A 26,091-nucleotide genomic window follows, 5' to 3' on the forward strand; every position below is an offset into this window, starting at 1 on the left:
CATGTCCTTGGAAAGCTAGCGAAAAATTAAGAACTTTTCCTTTAGATATCGAATGGTTTCGATGAACGGATTAGAAGTTATAATCAATTGAATTTTCGATATTTTTATTAAAAATGATTATTATTATCGTCGTTCTAGTTTTATCTTATTATTATCATAATTATTATCTTTATCAATAAAAGAGATTTATCATTAAAAATTGTTATTTTTTTTTATTATTACTATCGTTATTATCGTTAAAGTTATAATTAGTATTATTATTATTATCCAATTATTATTATTATTATTATTATTATTATTATTATTATTATTGGTATTATTATTATTATTATCATTATTAATATATATATATATATATATATATATATATATATATATATATATATATATCATTATTTAAAAATGGTTATTGTTATTGTTATTATTATTATTACTATATTATCATTAAGATAATTATTAGTATTATCGTTAATAATGTTATAGTAACTATCATTATTAATATTAGTGTAATTAAAACAAATATTTGTAACACCTAATTATTTTGATTACTATTATTATCATTATTATGAACACGATATAAAAGACGATTAAAAGCTATTAAACGAAACGATTAGGAAATAATGGGTAAGAGTATCATGATGAAATTAAAATATTATAAGATACTGATTTAGATAAAATTATCGTTGTTATTATTTTTATCATTACTATTATTATTAAAAGTATCGTTAGTATTAAAAGTATCATTTTAACAAAAATTATCATTTTAATAGAAATGTCATTGTTACTATAAAATATCATTATTATTATTATTTTAAATAGAATTATTATTTTAAAGATAATATTAAAAATTATTGTAAATATTAAAGTTATCATAATTAGAATTATCGTTTTATCATAATGTCATCTTAGTAATTATAAATATTGATATTTTTATAATAATAATTATTATTACAAAATAATACAACTTTTACTTACTATCATTATAGATATTATTTTATCAAATAAATATGTGATATAAACATATTTTACTACGTGTAATAACTTACTTTAATAATACCTATCATATTATCTTTATAATATTAAATGAACCCTATAAATTTTATTATTTAATATATATAAAAGTATATTTTATTATATAAATTTAATATAAAATTTTATTTATTAATAAATAAATTATATTATTTACTCTAATAAATATTTTAAAATATTTAAAAATATAAAACGACGATATTTAAACTACATATTAATCATGTATAGATTTTTGGAAATTATTTTGAGTCAAATTTACTTTTGTTGACTTTTGCATATTAGTCTCGAGTATTAGGATTGTGGTACACTATGACTTGACCTAATTTGTTAGACAAATATTGACCAACACATAAATATATATATAATTAATTTAGGTTCGTGAATCCGAGGCCAACCTTGCACTTGTTTAATGACGTTATATGTATTTTTACTACGAAATACAGTATGGTGAGTTTCATTTGCCTTTTTACCCTTTATATTTTTGGGACTGAGAATACATGCGCTTTTATAAATGTTTGATGAAATAGACACAAGTAATTGAAACTACATTCAATGGTTGAATTATCGAAATCGAATATGCCCCTTTTTATTAAAGTCTGGTAATCTAAGAATTAGGGAACAGATACCCTAATTGACGTGAATCCTAAAGATAGATCTATTGGGCCTAACAAACCCCATCTAAAGTACCGGATGCTTTAGTACTTTGAAATTTATATCATGTCCGAAGGAGGATCCAGGAATGATAGGGGATATTCTTATATGTATCTAGTTAATGTCGGTTACTAGTTGTTCACCATATGAATGATTATTTTTGTCTCTATGCATGGGACGTATATTTATGAGAACTGGAAATGAAATTCTTGTGGTCTATTAAAATGATGGAAATAAATGATTATGATAAACTAATGAACTCATCAACCTTTTCGTTGACACTTTAAAGCATGTTTATTCTCAGGTGTTAAAGAAATCTTCCGCTGTGCATTTGCTCATTTTAAAGATATTACTTGGAGTCTTTCATAGCATATTTCGAAGAATGTTGCATTCGAGTCATTGAGTTCATCAAAGATTATTATTAAATCAATTTATAGTTGGATAGTGGATATTATGAAATGGTATGCATGCCTGTCAATTTTCGATGTAAAGAAAGATTGCCTTTTAAAACGAATGCAATGTTTGTAAAATGTATCATATAGAGGTTAAATACCTCGCAATGTAATCAACTATTGTGAATCGTTTATAATGTATATGAACGGGTCCTTTCAGTTGGTATCAGAGCGGTGGTCTTAGCGAACCAGGTCTGCATTAGTGTGTCTAACTGATAAGTCGATAGGATGCATTAGTGAGTCTGGACTTCGACCGTGTCTGCATGTCAAAAGTTTTGCTTATCATTTTGTGTTGAAAATTAATTAATTATCATCCTCAAGAAATTACCTGCTTATCATTTTTAGTCTAACACACGTCTTGCTGCGTTGATTGCATGAATAGTGTATAGAAAAAAATTCATATCTTAGCATATCTGCTAAATCATATCTTATCGTATCTTTTACTTTAAACTTTGCCTGACATATCCCGCAAAGTCCTCCGTAATCTACGAAATCTTTTGATCTATATATATATATATATATATATATATATATATATATATATATATATATATATATATATATATATATATATATGTATGTATGTATGTATGTATATATGTATGTATGTATATATTCTATGTAATTAGAATACCATCCGTTAGCCAAAATCATTTCATATCGGAAAAAAAAATATCCTTTATCCAATCGTACGAAATGGAATTCGTCATCAGTTCAAGTCACTCAGATTCCGAAATGGAATCCCATTCAAGCTCCGAAAGCAGTGTGACCAGAATAGATCAACCAATCAGTCATCACCTATTCTGGATGAACTAGGGATGGGTTCGTAGCCTCCTCAATCATTGGGGACAAGAAGAAGGTGATCCCTTCCATCCACCACATTGCCCTCTTGACGAAGAACCTAAAGTACTTACCGGCGAACCTGTCCGAAATACCATGTTCTTGCTCATTTCCATAGTATCTCGTCACAATTATATATTACATCAAATTTTAGATTTTATTTATCCGCTCGTCCGAACCGACAATCACCCCGGTGTAATAGAAGAAGTTAACGAGCTTCGCGCTCGGGTAGTGGCTTTGGAGAATATGGTGCAGAGATTACAAACACCAGCAGCAGCATTAGCAGCATAACCAGTACCACCATCATCAACGCCAACTGTACCATTACCACCTCCAAACACAACCGCGTCGTAAACCTCACCTTTACAATCTGTCCCACGAGCATCAACGTCATACGCACCATAGATACCAAAGAGTACCAACAACAATAACTGACGAAGTATTAATTCATAACTTCATTGGAGAAACATTCCGCGGCGATTATGTAATCTCTAAAGTCCTAGAGATTATGTAATCTAGCCCTAACCATAAATCAGTTAAGCGAACCAAAATGATAGAAGGAAGAGTAGAAACCCTGACAAAAATGGTGTGTGATTAACAAGCTAAACTTGCTTTACCAACAGCATCAACGGTACCGTCAGCGTTACCAGCATCGTCAGTACAGTCAACATCCGAATCAACAACACCGATAACATCACAAACTCCGTCAGTTCAAGAATCACTGTGGACATCATTACGAATCAATAACGTGTATATTGTATCAACGAGTTATGAAGAATTAACTCATTCCCTCTGAAGAAATTATATGTATATTATATATATATATATATATATATATATATATATATATATATATATATATATATATATATATATATATATATTCCGTGCTAAGCTATTGTGTGTGAATCTTAACTACTCGGTTAATTCATATTACAAATATGCAATAATGTACGTCCTTCGGCAACTACTTAACCAGCGTTAACTACAATCTCTGTCGCAATTTAACAAATTCCTATTCATAATAAATCAAATATATATTTGATTTTACACTTTCATCATCGATGTACCCGAAACTTTTCAGATAACATCATTCGTACTTTCTGAAATTCACAAGAATTCCACGAACCGAACATCATACATCAACAAATAATGAAGTATCGATTCATAATTTCAATGTCATTAAAGAAATACTGCGTAAAAGTTATGTACTTTTTAAAGCCTTTAGGGATTATTCAATTCTAGTTTCAACCGTAAATCAAATGAGTTTAATTTAACATTAACTCATTAAATCTATGTTACATCTGAAGAAAATATACATATATATATTTTCATAAAGACTATAATAAAATTCTTTTGTACAAAATATTAATTGTGAAATTTTTTTAACGGGTAGGTAATACCCGAGAGATATATAAATTCACAAATAATATGTTACATTCTTCGAATCTGATTCAGCAAATCATCCATTATACTCCCTACTTTCACAACAATATACATTCTTTTATAGAAATCAAAATAACCATACTCATTCAAAATTTAATTACATATTCTGATTTTGAAATCTCAAAATTCAACTCGAGATATGACCAAAATCATCACTCTTAGATCCTTACATCTTTCACAAGCTATATTTTGACTTCAAAACGGTGTTAGAACATCAAATGTATGTTAACGATTACAATCTGTGTTCAAACCCTTCGAAAATTTCTGAAGACACTTCGAATGATGAGCAATCGAGATGATGATCCAACCACATGTTACCCACAGTTATGTACCCGAAAAACTCTTGAAACAAAAGTAAAAATTTAAACAACGTATCCGCGTCAGATTCTTTGGCATTTATTAGCAAAAATAACTTTGCGACTCCTATTCAAAGTAGCCAGTTTTGTCACAGCTCCAGCAAGTCAACTTCGACTTTTCAGTCAGACTAACCTTATTATAACCTTGAGATATACACCATCGTTACCAGGGAACCTTTTACATTCCACCACATTATTAGCAGATGTACCAACAACTTCATTACCCTTTGACTTTAGCCTCTCCAAAAAGTCATTATAATTATTTATTGAAACCCCATCATTTACTCATTTGCATCTTGTAATGAGAATTTCCATACGAATAATTGGGAATTAGCAATCAGTATTTTGAAATCTTGCAGCATGTCTACGCCAACAGTTATATGCGTATATATAACGTCTATCTTCTGGACTTAATTTGAATGTGAAGTTTCTAAAAAACACTCCGAACTACGAATTGGTTCTCCGAAAATGAAAAAAAATACTGATGAAGCAGCAAAAACTATAAACGATTTTAAACGGTAAAAGCTGGATGATAATGATGAAGTGTGCTGGCAAAGCGCAGAAAAAGAGAAGTTTTGGAACTGGAAAACGGATTGAGCAAAGTACGAAGGAGGCTGTGGACAAATTACAAAGACTGAACCAGACTTCAAAGGATCCAAATGATTCAGTACCTGCTGAAGTCATTAACGAATACCTTGCTCCTGACTCTAAACCCCTGCGGACAATATTCTTCATCATCCTCTGATATTAGAAATTCTAAAATATCATCATATCTTTCATTATAAATATCCTTCATATTTCTGAAGATATTCTCTTAATTTTTCTTATTTGAAATCATTTACCTCTTCGCGCTATCTGTATTACATCATAAAAGAAACTATTTTAGTTTCTAAATTCTGAAACATTCAAGTTTAAAATAGGAATATTTTGAAGTAGTGTTGGGAACTGAAACATGAATTAGTATAATATAATGACACTTGATCAACGTGATTATATTACAGTAAGTCATGCTGAGTTTCTAAATGGAACGTGATGATTCACAGATCATAACATCATCATGTGCCATGTTATACGATTCTTGTATTCTATTTAACCTCTAAAATATTAAGAAAATATTTCTTGATGATTCGGCCTTTTCCAAGGTATTCTAGTAATTTGACAAGTCAAGATCGTGCCATCACAATTTCCTTCCTAGAATATTAACAATGTTCATTCCGAAATTCATATCTGTGAATTCTGGACCATTACAAGCGGTGCTTAATCACAAGAAGAAGAAACGAAAGGACAAAACTCTGAAATAGAAATTGGGGTATAAATTGCAGCAAATAAAAGAGAGCATTAACTGTGAATGATAATGATTATAGAAGACAGAAGCAGAGACTTTGAAATATAAGGAAACATATAAAGCCCAACGATAAACCAGAAATTATAAACCATATATATCGATGCATATAGCAATATAAAGACACAGGAGAACTAGAAACACTATAAACCCAAGAGTATAGTAGAAGTAAATAGATTCTTCCGGCGGTAGATGAAAAAGAAGAATGATCGATATGAAATTTAGAAGTATATCGAGAATTAGAACTGGATTGAGCATATTGATGAATACTTTAAAATATGAGTTGAGGGGGAAAGAATAGAAGGTGATGAAACAAGACTAGGAACTTAGAAAGCAACAGATTTAACTCACACAATGGCAGAATAAGTGAATCAAACCCTCTAGTGAATAGGTTAAGTTTTTTTTGATTAATTTAGTCAAACCACAACTAAATCAAGTGTGATTAGATCAACACCTAGAGCTATTATTCACCACCTGGGTGATTTGGACTGAGAGAGAATCGGAGGAGCTCAATAGATCTGAGTGTGTGTAACAAATGAGAGGCTTAACCTAAAATGAAGAACATAAGACTTTATATACCCCTGCTGTTGATTCACCCATACGATTCATTCATCACACGTACGAGTTGGCTTCATCAGCTGTACGGGTGATCACTCACTCGTGTCTTCTCATTTAGGTTGTAATTGTGACTTAGCTCAGCATCAACCGTGCGTATTAGCCTGTTAGCCGTACTAGTGAGGCTTCACTCGTACGTCTGACTAAGTCTAACATAGTCAAACATCTAAATCTCGTTCCTGCAGTTCCTGTAACCACATACAAATACGGATAGGATAATAACGAGCAATCATGGTGGCCTGTAAACTGTTGTACCTGCAATGGACGTGGGTAGATGTCTACGAACTTGCATAAAATGCATCAACAGAAGGTGTGAGTTGTAAGAAAACGAAGGAGGTGAATTTATAAGAAAATCTCCGGCAGAACAATTAAAAAACGATCGCATTTAAAGCAGATCCTAATTCCCTTGATTACCGGAGAGTCAAATCTTATTAAGAAGATTTTCTTCAAATCCCTTGAAATCTGAGAATCAATCATATCTACATCAAATAATAAGCTGAATCTACACTTACTCATTTCACTCTTCTATGTTAGCTTCATTCGTATTCTTCATATAAATGGAATGTTTATCCAAATTATTCGCTGATGATAAAACTCTAATTTTCAGCCCGTATGCATCATGAAACATACTTATTATCATTCATGACCTTTCCACTCAAATTTCGGGACGAAATTTCTTTAACGGGTAGGTACTGTGACAACCCGAAAATTTTCAACCAAATTTAAACTTTAATCTTTATATGTTTCCGACACGATAAGCAATATTTGTTAAGTTAAATTTCAAAAATTTTAAACTATGTTCATACATTCATTCAACCTCGACCAAGTTCCAACGATTCACGAACCATTAAACGAATATGATTATATATGTATATGTGTATATATATATTATAACTTGAAACGTAAATAAAATATTAGATTAAATAATTTATATGATTGTATCTGTTCCAAAATGTTTATCAATGGAATTAGAAGATAAGATCAAATGTTTGAATTATCAGATATATTAAATTATGATTACAAGTCTCTATTGAAAATACTAGATTAAATACTTTATATGATTGTATCTGTTTCAAAATGTTTATCAATGGAATTAGAAGATAAGATCAAATGTTTGAATTATCAGATATATTGAATTATGATTACAAGTCTCTGTTGAAAGGCCCACGTTGATTTGACAAATCATTCCATTTTAACAATATTCGGAAAATGGTAAAGTGATTTATAAATAAGAACAAATTGTCAATCCTTGAGAACTAGACAAAGGATAGTGGAAGATTGAATATCATAAAGACTCGATTGATCTATTTAGTTTCAAACGTACAAAAACGTTTTCAGTTTAAAAAGAACTTTATTATTAAAATGTATATAACTTTTATAAATATCTAGAACCACTTTTGATAACTCATTACTTAACTAGTATGATAAAGATAACGATATTTATATTTTATTTTATTAAATATATATAACGATTTAAATTAATATTATATATATTTATACGCGTATTATACGTACATAGTTTTATACTTTTACTATACTTAAACTTTACCTTTACTTTATTTTTACTTTACTTTAACTTTAATAATTCACTTTAATAATTCATACTTTAATAATTCACTTTAATAATTCATACTTTAATAATTCACTTTAATAATTATACTTTAATAATTCACTTTAATAATTCATACTTTAATAATTCACTTTAATAATTCATACTTTAATAATTCACTTTAATAATTCAAAAATCTATTATAAATAGAATTCAATAGGTTTCATTATTTCAAAAAAACTTGAAAATATTTTTCTCTAAACTCTCTCAATCGATTTACATATATATATTTACTCTGTATTATTTCAAGATATTATTAGTATACATAAAATATTACGATAGAGTGCTATCCGAGTGATTTCGAAATTATTTTTCGAGTGGGATACGATTAAGGAAATTATAAGTTATAGCTATGGAGGTGATTAAGTATGGTTCATGGGTATGCTCGTGAGATTAATATAGTGTTTATCATTTCCGTTGTGTCTACGTACCTTTCCTGCAATATTGAATCTCAATATTGATACGTGAGTACTCATAATTTAACTTTTACATACTAATAGTGTATCTCTGACTAGTGCTCGTGTATTTAGGATTATACATGCTTGTACTTTTGATATTGCCCTTAGACAGGTTAGGTTGAATCTTGAATTAGTTACACTTGCGGTTGAGATAAGGTATAAGATATGCATGTCCTTGGAAAGCTAGCGAAAAATTAAGAACTTTTCCTTTAGATATCGAATGGTTTCGATGAACGGATTAGAAGTTATAATCAATTGAATTTTCGATATTTTTATTAAAAATGATTATTATTATCGTCGTTTTTATCGTCGTTCTATTTTTATCTTATTATTATCATTATTATTATCTTTATCAATAAAAGGAATTTATCATTAAAAATTGTTATTTTTTTTATTATTACTATCGTTAAAGTTATAATTAGTATTATTATTATTATCCAATTATTATTATTATTATTATTATTATTATTATTGGTATTATTATTATTATTATCATTATTAATATATATATATATATATATCATTATTTAAAAATGGTTATTGTTATTGTTATTATTATTATTACTATATTATCATTAAGATAATTATTAGTATTATCATTTATAATGTTATAGTAACTATCATTATTAATATTAGTGTAATTAAAACAAATATTTGTAACAACTAATTATTTTGATTACTATTATTATCATTATTATGAACACGATATAAAAGACGATTAAAAGCTATTAAACGAAACGATTAGGAAATAATGGGTAAGAGTATCATGATGAAATTAAAATATTATAAGATACAGATTTAGATAAAATTATCGTTGTTATTATTTTTATCATTACTATTATTATTAAAAGTATCGTTAGTATTAAAACTATCATTTTGACAAAAATTATCATTTTAATAGAAATGTCATTGTTACTATAAAATATCAGTATTATTATTATTTTGAATAGAATTATTATTTTAAAGATAATATTAAAAATTATCGTAAATATTAAAGTTATCATAATTAGAATTATCGTTTTATAGTAATTATAAATATTGATATTTTTATAATAATAATTATTATTACAAAATAATACAACTTTTACTTACTATCATTATAGATATTATTTTATCAAATAAATATGTGATACAAACATATTTTACTACGTGTAATAACTTACTTTAATAATACCTATCGTATTATCTTTATAATATTAAATGAACCCTATAAATTTTATTATTTAATATATATAAAAGTATATTTTATTATATAAATTTAATATAAAATTTTATTTATTAATAAATAAATTATATTATTTACTCTAATAAATCTTTTAAAAATATTTAAAAATATAAAACGACGATATTTAAACTATATATTAATCATGTATAGATTTTTGGAAATTATTTTGAGTCAAATTTACTTTTGTTGACTTTTGCATATTAGTCTCGAGCATTAGGATTGTGGTACACTATGACTTGACCTAATTTGTTAGACAAATATTGACCAACACATAAATATATATAATTAATTTAGGTTCGTGAATCTGAGGTCAACCTTGCACTTGTTCAATGACGTTATATGTATTTTTACTACGAAATATAGTATGGTGAGTTTCATTTGCCTTTTCACCCTTTATATTTTTGGGACTGAGAATACATGCGCTTTTATAAATGTTTGATGAAATAGACACAAGTAATTGAAACTACATTCGATGGTTGAATTATCGAAATCGAATATGCTCCTTTTTATTAAAGTCTGGTAATATAAGAATTAGGGAACAGACACCCTAATTGACGCGAATCCTAAAGATAGATCTATTGGGCCTAACAAACCTCATCCAAAGTACCGGATGCTTTAGTACTTCGAAATTTATATCATGTCCGAAGGAGGATCCCGGAATGATAGGTGAAAGGATCCGAAACTAATCATCCGGACGTTGTCCATATTGATTACAAACGAATTACAATAGTTGATAACATTGCGATATACTTGCCCTCTATATGATACATCTTACAAACGTTGCATTTATTCTTAAAAGACAATCTATAGTTACATCCATAATTGACATATTCGCCTGACATTTCATAATATTCAAATGACCTAAACCGCCATTTACTTAATAATAGTCTCTATGAACTTCAATGACTCGAATGCAACGCCTTATGATATAAGTCCTTAATGGCCTCAAGTAGTATCCTTAGTACGAGATAATGCACAGCGGAAGACTTAATTCATACCTGAGAATAACATGCTTTAAAATGTCAACATAAAGTTGGTGAGATATAGGTTTAATGTCGACAGCGATATAAATATAGACCACAAGATTTCATATATAAACATTTTAATAAAAATATTCTAAGTGGTTGAGCACTTGGTAACCATACTTAACAATTAATCACGTCGCATATTCCCTTTAATATGAAATCTTACTACACTGTACCAAGTGTAGTCACGAAACGAAGTACTGTGCAACCGTTGAATACTGGTCGTCCAGTCCGGTTGGGGTTGTCAGGCCCGATAGATCTATCAACAGGATTCGCGTTTACAATACCGCTGTAAATATTAGTTACCAAGCTACAGGGAAGTATGCCAGTGGTACAACTCAACGTAGAATATATTTTTCAGTTACTTGTGTCCATAACGTAAAACATAAAATACATGTATTCTCATCCCGAAATATTTAGAGTTTAAAAGTGGGACTATATACTCACTTTCGTCTTGAAGATATATATAATTTGACTTGGTCTCCGGTTGATATCACGAACCTATCCATATATAATATATCAATACCTTTTCTTTTTAAACAAACGTCACATATATATACTTGTTATATTTTTAATACTTTGAATAATTCCTTAGTCCGTAGTTAGCAGCTCGTTGTTAGTAATTCAATTTTAATGGTTCATTTTTAGATGTTTAATATACCCGCAATGAAATAAATAAAACCCCCAACGAAATAAATAAAACCCCATCGTATATGTATTGGTCGAGATTAATCTTGACCCACGGTACCGGTGTTGTCAAATGACGTGTTGCGTACATAAAGTACCGGTGTTGTCAAATGACGTGTTGCGTACAAACATGGGATCTTATGATTAATCTTCTCGTGTTGTTTACGGGTGATCCTGAACCATATAAAATTGAATTATAAGTACATATATATAAAATATCATGTTATCTTAGAAATATGTGATTTATTTAATTTTTCCCAATTAATCCCGAAGTTAAACAAGTCTAGGATAACCAATTTTGTTTCGGTCATAGTTTCTTCGTTACAAATCCGTTTTCGTTGATTCAACTTGCCATCTCCTTGGATCGAGTCCCTCTTTAAGACTATGAACTGAAAATACCTTGGTTTGTATTCAAAATCACACGGCATAGGTGAAACTTTAGTGAAACTTATGAAGTTAAACATTTTTGTTACAAAAAAAATAACACTTAATGACCATTTTTCTAAAAATACTTATACTTTGAATTAAATCATGAAATTTCTATGTGTTAACATATTTATAGTAAAAATCATTTTTCCAGAACATAAACCTCCAATTCAAAGTTTAAGATAGTTTTTAATTATCCAACCCAAAACAGTCCCCGGTTACACTCCGACGTCGTAAAAACAGTTTTTAAGATATTCTTTGAAAAACCAAGTTATACCTTGTTAAGTTAGCATATATTTAAGTTATATTACAGGTCTTGAAGTATTTTAAAAGTTAAGTTAGAAGGATCTATTTAGTTTGCAAACAAGTTTGAAAACTTTCAAACTATGTTCTTGTTGTTAAAATTGTATACCACAAAATATGATAGCTATATATATATGAATCGAATAAGGTTATGAACATAGATACTACCTCAAGTTCCTTGGACAAGGTTTCTGTAAAAGAGGAGTAAAAAGCTAGAACCAAAAGGGTGATGGAATTGGATGAAAGATTGGAAGTAAGTTTGTGTTCTTGGAAGGATTTCTTGAAGTGTTTTTGTATGGTTTTCTTATGGTGTTTAAGTAAGGTTTTTGAAGCTAAATGATGGGGAAAATGCTTGGAGATGATCAAGTATGAAGTTAAGAGTATTTTGAGAGAGAAATGGAAGTGTAAGTATAAGAAAATGGGGTGAAGAAATGGTGTGCATGCATAAAAACGTTTTTAGGTTATAAAGGAAAAAAAAAATACCTAACTTTGTTTTCTTGCTAAATAATTCATGCTACTTGACAAATGGTTGGTTCCACATGTTTCTTAATCATTTAAGGCTGCTAAGGAGCAGATTTTTATTGGTATATACCAATAGTAAATACATCTAGAAGCTGCGTATGATACGGGTACATATACCCTAGGTATACGTATAGAAATCTTTGAGAAAACGGAACGAGGATTCAAATATAGCTATCTTTTGTAAATATACTTATATTGTTTTATGTATTTAAGTCTTTAAAAGTGATTAAATACATTACTTATACGATATATGTAAAAACATTATAGGTCATAAGTATTTAAGTCAAATAACGTTACGTATGGTTATCGTTTTGAAAACTTAAGTTAGTTGTTTCAAAATATACTTATAACTTATTGTTATTAATACAAAATGAGATATTAAAACATTCTTAGATCATGTTAAATATGTATATATACATATATATACACAAACATATAATTATCATATATTGTATAGTTCGTGATATCATCGGTCAAACTAGACGGTCAAACGTTGTGTAAAACTCTTTTCGAAAACATAAGTCTCAACAATTTGGATTGCTTATCATGTTGGTAAGGTTTAATTTATTTAAATATTAATCTTATAAGTATAGAACGATCGAAAAAGTGCGGGTCAACTTTAGGGTTTTTGCTTATCGTGTCGGAACCATATAGAGATTAGAGTTTAAATTTGGTCGGAAATTTCCGGGTCGTTACAGTACCCACCCGTTAAAGAAATTTCGTCCTCGAAATTTGGTAGAGGTTGTCATAAATAACAATAGGAATGTTTTCATGACGAATATGAGGTAATAATGAAATTTTATCATTATTGAAAGATTTAGATAAAACGATTCGGTTATGTGAGACGCACGAGCGAAGCTATCACAAAAGAGTGAAATGAGTAAATATATAATTGTTGTAACCGATGACGTGATTATGATCGATTTCCGGGATTTAAGGGTTTTAAAGAAAATCTTATGTAATAAGATTTAGTTTTGCGGCGATCAGGATCTTCTTTGATTTAACGCGGCAATCTGTTTTGATTTCTTTGTCGAATATTTCACTATAAATTTACCTCCTTCCCTTTCTTTCTTCCCACATCTTCTATTCTTTCTCTTTAGTTCCTACTTTAAGACATTCGCTAATATGCTCCATCCCATTCTAATCCTTGTTATATTTCTAACTTTCATATCTTTCATTCTTCTTTTTCATCTATCACCAGAAGAATCTATTCTCTTTTATCCTTTCCTTGGAATTATAATGTTTTTAATTCTCCCGTGCCTTTACGTTGCAATACATATTGATATGCACGGTTTGTAGTTTCGGGGTTGTTGTTAGGTTTTATACCTTCCCTTATATTTCGATGTTCCTACTCCCATCCCTTAAAATCATTGTCATCCACAGTTAATGCTCTCTCTTATTTGCTGTGGTTTATGTTCCTATTTCTATTCTGAGGTTTTGTCCCTTCGTTTCTTCTTCCTGTCCTCGAGCCAAGCGAACAATGGTCCGAAATTCGTAGGTAGGAAATTTGGAATGAACCTAGCTATTGGTTTTAGAATGAAATTGTAATGGCACGATCTTGATTCGTTAAATTACTCGAATATTCCGGAAAAATAGAACTAACAAGGTGATACGTTCTAATATGTTTGGAGACTTGATAGAATGTAAGAGCCGTGTAACATGGCACATGATGACGGTACTGTGAATCATCACATTCCATTAGAAACTTAACATGACTTACTGTAATATACTGAAGTTGATCAAGTTTCATTATATTATACTAATTCATGCATCAGTTCCCAACACTACTTCAAATCATTTATATTTTAATCTCGGAGGTTTCAGAATTTAGAAATTAACACAGTTTCTTTTATATTGTAACACAGATGTTACGGAGAGATAAATGATCGCAGATAGGAATAGTTGTAAAAATATCTCCAGAAATATGAAAAATATGTATAACGAATGATATGAAGATATCTTATAATATCTAAGATAAGATGATGATGAAAAATATCATCCGGGCAAGGTTTTGAATAAAGAGTAGGGTTCTTACTGACGGTTTCAGCAGGTACGGAATCGTTTGTATTCTTTGAGAGCAGGTTCAGTCCCTGTGATTTATCCACAGCCTCTTTCATACTTTGCTTCATCCGTTTTCTAGTTCCAAACTTTTTTTTTTTCAGCTTTACCACCTTACTATTCTTTGTCATCAAACTTTTGACCGTTAAAGTCGTTTACAATTTTTGCTTCTTCGTTAGCATTTCAAGAACTATTTCATAGTCCCGGGTGTTTTTCAGAAACTTCACGTTCAGATTATGAAATTCTTAGGGATAGACATTATAGATATGATGGAAGAAGTTCCGCGAGATTTTCAAAATACTGATTGTTGATTTCGCCAAAAGGATAATGATCTGCTGGTGCACCTGTTGATGTTTTCGAGGGATATAAAAGGTTTTCTGGTAATGACGGCGAAAGGACAAGGTATAAATATCATGATTATAATAGAAATAATCTCACTGAAAAGTCGAAGTGGAGCTGTGACAAAATTAGCTTCTTGAAAAGGAATTGTAGGGTTGTTCTTGCTAATAAATGGCAAAGGATTCAATATGTTATGTGTTAAATTATGAATTTGGGTTCGAGAGTTCTTCAGGTGTATAACTGTATGTATAAATCTTCATTCCGTAGGCAAGGTGCGGCGGGTTCAACTTCTCGGTCGAGGTGTTTTCAGGAATCATGAAAGGATTTGAATGCGAATTGTAATCGTCAAGTTACGAATGAGGTTTAAGATAAAATCAAGTGGCAAGCTTGAAGAATTGTTTAGCTTCATATGTTACAATCAACATTTTAATTCATTTTAATTGTCCAGAGTTAGCCGGAACAGTTAGCGTGGAATCCTTAATAGATTTTTAATTAGTTAAATCGTGTGTTTCTAACAAATTTTTTTTTTTTATTTTGTCCAATGTTTTCTTCTTTATGCCACTTGTTGGATTCTGGTAGGTCAAAATCCGAATATGAAATTTGATTGAAAATGGTTATTCTGGGGTGAGCGGATACGAATATCGGTGGTTGTAAGTAAGATAATAGATAACCGTTGAATCAGATTCAAGAATGTACAATATAACTTATTAATGTGAATTCTAAATATTCCTCGGGTACTACCCACCCGTTAAAATATTTTCATCATTAATAGTTTGTACGAAGGAATTTTTAATTACTATCTTTATGAAAATATACTTGCATATATATTTTCTTCAGAGATAATCATAGATTTAATGAGTCAATAAGATATTAAACTCATTTGATTTATCGTTAATTCTAGGTTACATAATCTCTAAGACTTTAGAAATTACATAATCGTCATACGATACGTAAAGCGAAGATAATCGATGTAGAACGATATATAGAACGAAGATCATACTCGAAGTACAGATATTGAGTCGTGTGATGTTGATATTCGAGATACAGATTGTGATGTTGAGATTTAAGGCGCGGTTGTGATTGGGGTGATAAAGGTACTGTCGGCGTTGACGATGGTAGTACGGATTATGCTGCTGGTGCTGCTGTTGGTGTTTGTAACATTCGCACCATATTCTCCAAAACCACTACCCGAGCACGGAGTTCGTTGACTTCTTCTATTATACCGGGATGATTGACGGTTGGAACGAGCGAATGAACAAGATTTGAAATATGGGATAGTATGTAATCATGACGAGATACTCTAGAAATGAGCGAGAAAATGGTGTTTCGAATAGGTTCGCCGGTAAGTGCTTCAGGTTCATCGTTAAGAGGACAATTTGGTGGATGGAATGGATCACCTTCTTCTTGCCTCCAGAAATTTAGTATATTACGAATCCATCCCCAATTCATCCAGAATAGATGATGGGAAATTGGTTGATCCATTCCGGTAACGCTGTTCTCGGAGCTCGAATGGAAATCCATATCGGCGAAGCTATCGAAGTCGGAGGAATTTGAGCTGGATGAAGAATCCATCTTGTATGGTCGGAGAAATGAATTTTTGGTTTGGAATAGATTATAGGAGTTGGGTTTGGTACTCTTCAATACATAATTTACATATGTATATATAATATCAAAATCCCATGAATTACGGAGAATCTTTGAAATACGTCAGGCAATGTCTATAGTAACAGATACGCTAGGATATGAATTTTGTCTATACACTATCGATGCACTAAATGCAGTAAGACGTGTCTAGACTTAAGAATGATAAGCAGGCAGTTCCCTAAGAATGATAAGCAGATGATTTCCGACTAGGATTGATAAGCAAAACTTTTGACAGGCAGACACGGTCAAAGTCCAGACTCACTTAATGTATCCTAACAACTACTAGTTAGACACACTAATGCAAGGCCTGGTTCGCTAAGACCAACGCTCTGATACCAACTGAAAGGATCCGAAACTAATCATCCGGACGTTGTCCATATTGATTACAAACGAATTACAATAGTTGATAACATTGCGAGATACTTGCCCTCTATATGATACATCTTACAAACGTTGCATTTATTCTTAAAAGACAATCTATAGTTACATCCATAATTGACATATTCGCCTGACATTTCATAATATTCAAATGACCTAAACCGCCATTTACTTAATAATAGTTTCTATGAACTTCAATGACTCGAATGCAACGCCTTATGATATAAGTCCTTAATGGCCTCAAGTAGTATCCTTAGTACGAGATAATGCACAGCGGAAGACTTAATTCATACCTGAGAATAACATGCTTTAAAATGTCAACATAAAGTTGGTGAGATATAGGTTTAATGTCGACAGCGATATAAATATAGACCACAAGATTTCATATATAAACATTTTAATAAAAATATTCTAAGTGGTTGAGCACTTGGTAACCATACTTAACAATTAATCACGTCGCATATTCCCTTTAATATGAAATCTTACTACACTGTACCAAGTGTAGTCACGAAACGAAGTACTGTGCAACCGTTGAATACTGGTCGTCCAGTCCGGTTGGGGTTGTCAGGCCCGATAGATCTATCAACAGGATTCGCGTTTACAATACCGCTGTAAATATTAGTTACCAAGCTACAGGGAAGTATGCCAGTGGTACAACTCAACGTAGAATATATTTTTCAGTTACTTGTGTCCATAACGTAAAACATAAAATACATGTATTCTCATCCCGAAATATTTAGAGTTTAAAAGTGGGACTATATACTCACTTTCGTCTTGAAGATATATATAATTTGACTTGGTCTCCGGTTGATATCACGAACCTATCCATATATAATATATCAATACCTTTTCTTTTTAAACAAACGTCACATATATATACTTGTTATATTTTTAATACTTTGAATAATTCCTTAGTCCGTAGTTAGCAGCTCGTTGTTAGTAATTCAATTTTAATGGTTCATTTTTAGATGTTTAATATACCCGCAATGAAATAAATAAAACCCCCAACGAAATAAATAAAACCCCATCGTATATGTATTGGTCGAGATTAATCTTGACCCACGGTACCGGTGTTGTCAAATGACGTGTTGCGTACATAAAGTACCGGTGTTGTCAAATGACGTGTTGCGTACAAACATGGGATCTTATGATTAATCTTCTCGTGTTGTTTACGGGTGATCCTGAACCATATAAAATTGAATTATAAGTACATATATATAAAATATCATGTTATCTTAGAAATATGTGATTTATTTAATTTTTCCCAATTAATCCCGAAGTTAAACAAGTCTAGGATAACCAATTTTGTTTCGGTCATAGTTTCTTCGTTACAAATCCGTTTTCGTTGATTCAACTTGCCATCTCCTTGGATCGAGTCCCTCTTTAAGACTATGAACTGAAAATACCTTGGTTTGTATTCAAAATCACACGGCATAGGTGAAACTTTAGTGAAACTTATGAAGTTAAACATTTTTGTTACAAAAAAAATAACACTTAATGACCATTTTTCTAAAAATACTTATACTTTGAATTAAATCATGAAATTTCTATGTGTTAACATATTTATAGTAAAAATCATTTTTCCAGAACATAAACCTCCAATTCAAAGTTTAAGATAGTTTTTAATTATCCAACCCAAAACAGTCCCCGGTTACACTCCGACGTCGTAAAAACAGTTTTTAAGATATTCTTTGAAAAACCAAGTTATACCTTGTTAAGTTAGCATATATTTAAGTTATATTACAGGTCTTGAAGTATTTTAAAAGTTAAGTTAGAAGGATCTATTTAGTTTGCAAACAAGTTTGAAAACTTTCAAACTATGTTCTTGTTGTTAAAATTGTATACCACAAAATATGATAGCTATATATATATGAATCGGATAAGGTTATGAACATAGATACTACCTCAAGTTCCTTGGACAAGGTTTCTGTAAAAGAGGAGTAAAAAGCTAGAACCAAAAGGGTGATGGAATTGGATGAAAGATTGGAAGTAAGTTTGTGTTCTTGGAAGGATTTCTTGAAGTGTTTTTGTATGGTTTTCTTATGGTGTTTAAGTAAGGTTTTTGAAGCTAAATGATGGGGAAAATGCTTGGAGATGATCAAGTATGAAGTTAAGAGTATTTTGAGAGAGAAATGGAAGTGTAAGTATAAGAAAATGGGGTGAAGAAATGGTGTGCATGCATAAAAACGTTTTTAGGTTATAAAGGAAAAAAAAAATACCTAACTTTGTTTTCTTGCTAAATAATTCATGCTACTTGACAAATGGTTGGTTCCACATGTTTCTTAATCATTTAAGGCTGCTAAGGAGCAGATTTTTATTGGTATATACCAATAGTAAATACATCTAGAAGCTGCGTATGATACGGGTACATATACCCTAGGTATACGTATAGAAATCTTTGAGAAAACGGAACGAGGATTCAAATATAGCTATCTTTTGTAAATATACTTATATTGTTTTATGTATTTAAGTCTTTAAAAGTGATTAAATACATTACTTATACGATATATGTAAAAACATTATAGGTCATAAGTATTTAAGTCAAATAACGTTACGTATGGTTATCGTTTTGAAAACTTAAGTTAGTAGTTTCAAAATATACTTATAACTTATTGCTATTAATACAAAATGAGATATTAAAACATTCTTAGATCATGTTAAATATGTATATATACATATATATACACAAACGTATAATTATCATATATTGTATAGTTCGTGATATCATCGGTCAAACTAGACGGTCAAACGTTGTGTAAAACTCTTTTTGAAAACATAAGTCTCAACAATTTGGATTGCTTATCATGTTGGTAAGGTTTAATTTATGTAAATATTAATCTTATAAGTATAGAACGATCGAAAAAGTGCGGGTCAACTTTAGGGTTTTTGCTTATCGTGTCGGAACTATATAGAGATTAGAGTTTAAATTTGGTCGGAAATTTCCGGGTCGTTACAATAGGGGATATTCTTATATGTATCTAGTTAATGTCGGTTACCAGGTGTTCACCATATGAATGATTATTTTTGTCTCTATGCATGGGACGTATATTTATGAGAACTGGAAATGAAATTCTTGTGGTCTATTAAAATGATGGAAATAAATGATTATGATAAACTAATGAACTCATCAACCTTTTGGTTGACACTTTAAAGCATGTTTATTCTCAGGTGTTAAAGAAATCTTCCGCTGTGCATTTGCTCATTTTAAAGATATTACTTGGAGTCTTTCATAGCATATTTCGAAGAACATTGCATTCGAGTCATTGAGTTCATCAAAGATTATTATTAAATCAATTTATAGTTGGATAGTGGATATTATGAAATGGTATGCATGCCTGTCAATTTTTGATGTAAAGAAAGATTGTCTTTTAAAACGAATGCAATGTTTGTAAAATGTATCATATAGAGGTCAAATACCTCGCAATGTAATCAACTATTGTGAATCGTTTATAATGTATATGAACGGGTCCTTTCATTAACTAACCACCATTCAAAATCGTGAAACTCTTACTTCTATTAAGCTTCCTGTTTTTAACTACAAGAACCGCCACCTTCCACTATATTGTTTGTTCAAAAACCAAACCACAAACCTGTTTGCTTACTAATCGTGATCAACCAAAAACCATGACCAAATGCAAGTTGCGGATGTTGAACTGCTAAACCATTTGAAGTAGTGCTTCTTGCTAATCGAACCTCATCACCCTAAACCCATTTATACCGCCACTTTATTCTCTTGTTTGCATACCACTCTCACCACAACAATACCGCCACCTTCTCTCTTTCCTTCTTCCTTGTGAAATCTGTGACGACCCGGAAATTTCCGACCAAATTTAAACTTTAATCTTTATATTATTCCGACACGATAAGCAAAGTTTGTAAAGTTAAATCTCAAGAATTTTAAACTGTGTTCATACATTCATTATAACCTCGACCAAATTCTGACGATTCACGAACCGTTATATATAAATAGATATGTTATGTATATATATATATTATAACTTGAGAATATTAATAAAGTATTAAACGTATAATACTTTACACGAACGTATTTGTTTCAATATGATTTTCCACGAAATAAAAAAAAATATATATATTAAATGATTGAATTATCAGAAACATTGAATTATGATTACAAGTCTCTGTTGAGAGGTCCACTATGATTTGAGAAAATCTATTCCTCTTAACGATATTCAAAATAATTTGTAAAGCTATTTATAAATAAAAACAAAAAGTGTCATTTACGAAAGTTAGACAAAAGTTAGTGGAGAATTGGTTTCCATAATATTCTATTAATCTATTTTCAAACGTACAAAGACGTTTTCAGTTTAAAAAGAACTTTATTATTAAAACGTATATAACTTTTATAAATATCTAGAATCACTTTTGACAACTCATTACTTAACCAGTATAATTAATATAATGATATTTATATTTTATTTCATTAAATATATATAACGATTTAAATTAATATTATATATATTTATACGCGTATTATACATACATAGTTTTTATACTTTTACTATATTTTAACTATACCTTTACTTTACTTTTACTTTTACTTTACTTTAACTTTAATAATTCACTTTAATAATTCACTTTAATAATTCACTTTAATAATTCATACTCACTTTAATAATTCATACTTTAATAATTCACTTTAATAATTTATACTTTAATAATTCACTTTAATAATTCATACTTTAGTAATTCACTTTAATAATTCAAAAATCTATTATAAATAGAATTCAATAGGTTTCATTATTTCATAGAAACTTGAAAATATATTTCTCTAAACTCTATCAATCGATTTATGTATATATATATATATATATATATATATATATATATATATATATATATATATATATATATATATATTGCTCTGTATTATTTCAAGATATTATTAGTATACATAAAATATTACGACGGAGTGCTGTCCGAGTGATTTCAAAATAGTTTTTTTGAATGAGTCGAAGCTAAGGAAATTATGGGTTATAGCTATGGAGGTGATGGGTATGGTTCATGGGTATGCTCGTGAGGTCAATCTAGTGTTTATCATCTCCGTTGCGTCTACGTACTTTCCTGCAATATTGAATCTCAATATTGATACGTTCGTGAATCCGAGGCCAACCTTGCACTTGTTAAATGACGTTATATGTATTTTTACTACGAAATACAGTATTATGAGTTTCATTTGCTCCCTTTTATATATATTTTTGGGACTGAGAATACATGCGCTGTTTTTATAAATGTTTTACGAAATAGGCACAAGTACTAAAACTAATTCTATGTGGGTTTAAACCAGAAATATACCCTTAGCTTGGTAACATTAAACTACTTGTCTATGTACGGTAGGCGCGAATCCTAAAGATAGATCTATTGGGCCTGACAAACCCCATCCTGACTATGAGATGCTTTAGTACTTCGAGGTTATTTTAAACACACCTGATCTGGTGTACTTCAGAGGGTAAAACATGAACGTTAAGGCTTGTTACCGGGTGCCTACAACTTATAGAATACTTTTATACACTTGCGAGTGTACATATATTTATAAACGGAAATCTTGTGGTCTATTAATATATTGAAATGATTGTTATGATAAACCTATGAACTCACCAACCTTTTGGTTGACACTTTAAAGCATGTTTATTCTCAGGTATTAAAGAAATCTTCCGCTGTGCATTAGCTCATTTTAAGGATAATACTTGGAGTCATTCATGGCATATTTTGAAAGACGTTGCATTCGAGTTATTGAGTTCATCAAGATTATTATTAAGCCAATTATAGTTGGATGTATTATGAAATGGTGTGCATGCCGTCAACTTTTTTTGTAAAGAAAGTTTGTCTTTTAAAAACGAATGCAATGTTTGTAAAATGTATCATATAGAGGTCAAATACCTCGCGATGTAATCAACTATTGTGAATCGTTTATAATGTATATGAACGGGTCCTTTCAGTTGGTATCAGAGCGGTGATCTTAGCGAACCAGGTCTGCATTAGTGTGTCTAACTGATAGTCGTTAGGATGCATTAGTGAGTCTAGACTTCGACCGTGTCTGCATTTCAAAAGTTTTGCTCATCATTCTTGTCGAAAATTACCTGCTTATCATTCTTAGTCTAGACACATCTTATTGCATTGATTGCATGAATAGTGTATAGACAAAATTCATATCTTAGCGTATCTGCTAATTCATATCTTAGCGTATCTGTTACTGTAAACTTTGCCTGACATATTCCGTAAATTCCTCCGTAATCTACGAATCCTTTTGCTCTATATAATTAGAATACCACCCGATAGCCGGAAAATCATTTCATATCGAAAAATTCTTTATTCAATCGTACGAAATGGAATTCGTCATTAGTTCAAGTCCCTCGGATTCCGAAATGGAATCCCACTCAAGTTCCGAAAGCAGTGTGACCGGAATGGATCAACCAATTAGTCATCATCTATTCTGGATGAATTGAGGATGGGTTCGTAGCCTCCTTAATCATTGGAGACAAGAAGAAGGTGATCCCTTCCATCCACCACATTACCCTCTTGGCGACGAACCTGAAGCACTTACCGGCGAACCTATCCAAAACACCATTTTCTCTCTTATTTCTAGAGTTTCTCGTCATGATTACATACTACACCAAATTCTAGATTTTATTTATCCGCTCGTCCGAACCGACAATCACCCTGGTGTAATAGAAGAAGTGAACGAGCTTCGCGCTCGGGTAGTGGCTTTGGAGAATATGGTGCAAAGGTTACAAACACCAGCAGCAGCACCAGCAGCATAAACAGTACCACCATCAGCAACACCAACAGTACCATCACCACCACCAATAACAACATCCACATCCCACACCGCAACATCACAATCTGTATCTCAAACATCAACGTCATACCCCCTGTAAATATCCAGGAATATCAACAACAACAAACGATGAAGTATTAATTCATAAACTTCATTGAAGAGATATCTCTGCGGCAGTTATGTAATCTCCAAAATCTTAGAGATTATTTAATTCTGACCGTAAATCGGATGAGTGAACGGAGATGGTAGAGTAGAAACTTTGATCGAAAATGGTGTACGATTTACAAGCTAGATTTGTTTTACCAACAGCATCAACAGGACCGTAGCATCATCAACACAGTCAGTGCCGTCAGTGCCGTCAGAATCAACAGCACCTGTAACATCACAAACTCTGTCAGTTCAAGAATCATTGTGGACATCATTACGAATCAACAACAAATATATTGTATCAACGAGTTATGAAGTATTAACTCATTTCCAATCGAAAGATTTATATGTATATTTTATATGTATAAATTTTTAAACCATAATAAATCTTCCCGTACTAAGCTATTATGTGTGAATTTTAACTACTCAGTTAATTCATATTACAAATATGCAATGATGTACGTCCTTCATTCGCAACTTAACCATCGTTAATTACAATCTCTGTCTCAATTCAATAAAAATCCAATTCATAATAAATCAAGTGTATTATTCGAATATATGTTTGATTTTACACTTTCATCATCGATGTACTCGAAACTTTTCAAATAACATCATTCGTACCTTGCGAAGTTCACAAGAATTTCACGAAAACCAACAAATAACAAAGTAATGATTCATAATTTCAATATTATTGAAGAAATACTTATGCAATTTATAAAGTTTTAGGGATTACTCAATTCTAGTTCCAACCATAAAACAAATGAGTTTAATTTAATATTAACTCATTAAATCTATATTACATCTAAAGAAAATATACACATATATTTTCATAAAGACTGTAATAAACTTCTTTTGTACAAAATATTAATTGTGAAAAATTTTTAACAGGTAGGTAATACCCGAGAGATATATAAATTCACAATTAATATATTACATTTTTTGAAACTGATTCAGCAATCATCAACTATACTCCCTACTTTCACAACAATATCCATTCTTTCATATAAATCAAAACAATCATACTCATTCAAATTCAATTACATATTCTGATTTTGAAATCGCATAATTCAATTCGAAATATAACCAGTATCATCACTCTTAGATTCCTATATCTTTCAAAGCTATACTTTGACTTCAAAACTGTGTTAGAACATCATATGTATTAACGATTACAATATGTGCTCAAACCCTTCGAAATTCCTGAAGACACTTCAACTAAGGAACAATCGAGATGATGATCCAACCACATGTTACCCACAGTTATACACCTGAAAAACTCTCAAAACCCAAGTCATAGTTCGACACGTATCCGTGTTAGACCCTTTGGCATTTACTAGCTAAAATAACTTTTCAATTCCGTTTCAAAATAGACAGTTTTGTCACATCTCCAGCAAGTCAACTTTGACTTATCAATCAAAACAGTCTTATTATAACCTCAATAGATACGTTGCCCTTTCGCCAACGTTACCGGGGAATCGTTTATATTCACCACATTAGCAATAAACTTACCAACAACTTCACTGATCTTTGACTTTCAAAAAAAAAATCATTATAATTATCGAAACCCTATCATATACTCATTCGTACCTTATAACAAGAATTGTCATACCAATTATTGAGAATCAGCAATCAGTATTTTGAAACCACGCAGCATGTCTACATCAACAATTACATATACACACAACGTCTACCTCCAAGACTTACATTCTTTGAATGAGAAATTTCTAAAAAACACCCTAAACT

This window comes from Rutidosis leptorrhynchoides, chromosome 8 (genome assembly GCF_046630445.1).
Source record: "Rutidosis leptorrhynchoides isolate AG116_Rl617_1_P2 chromosome 8, CSIRO_AGI_Rlap_v1, whole genome shotgun sequence".
Classification (NCBI taxonomy): Eukaryota; Viridiplantae; Streptophyta; class Magnoliopsida; order Asterales; family Asteraceae; genus Rutidosis; species Rutidosis leptorrhynchoides.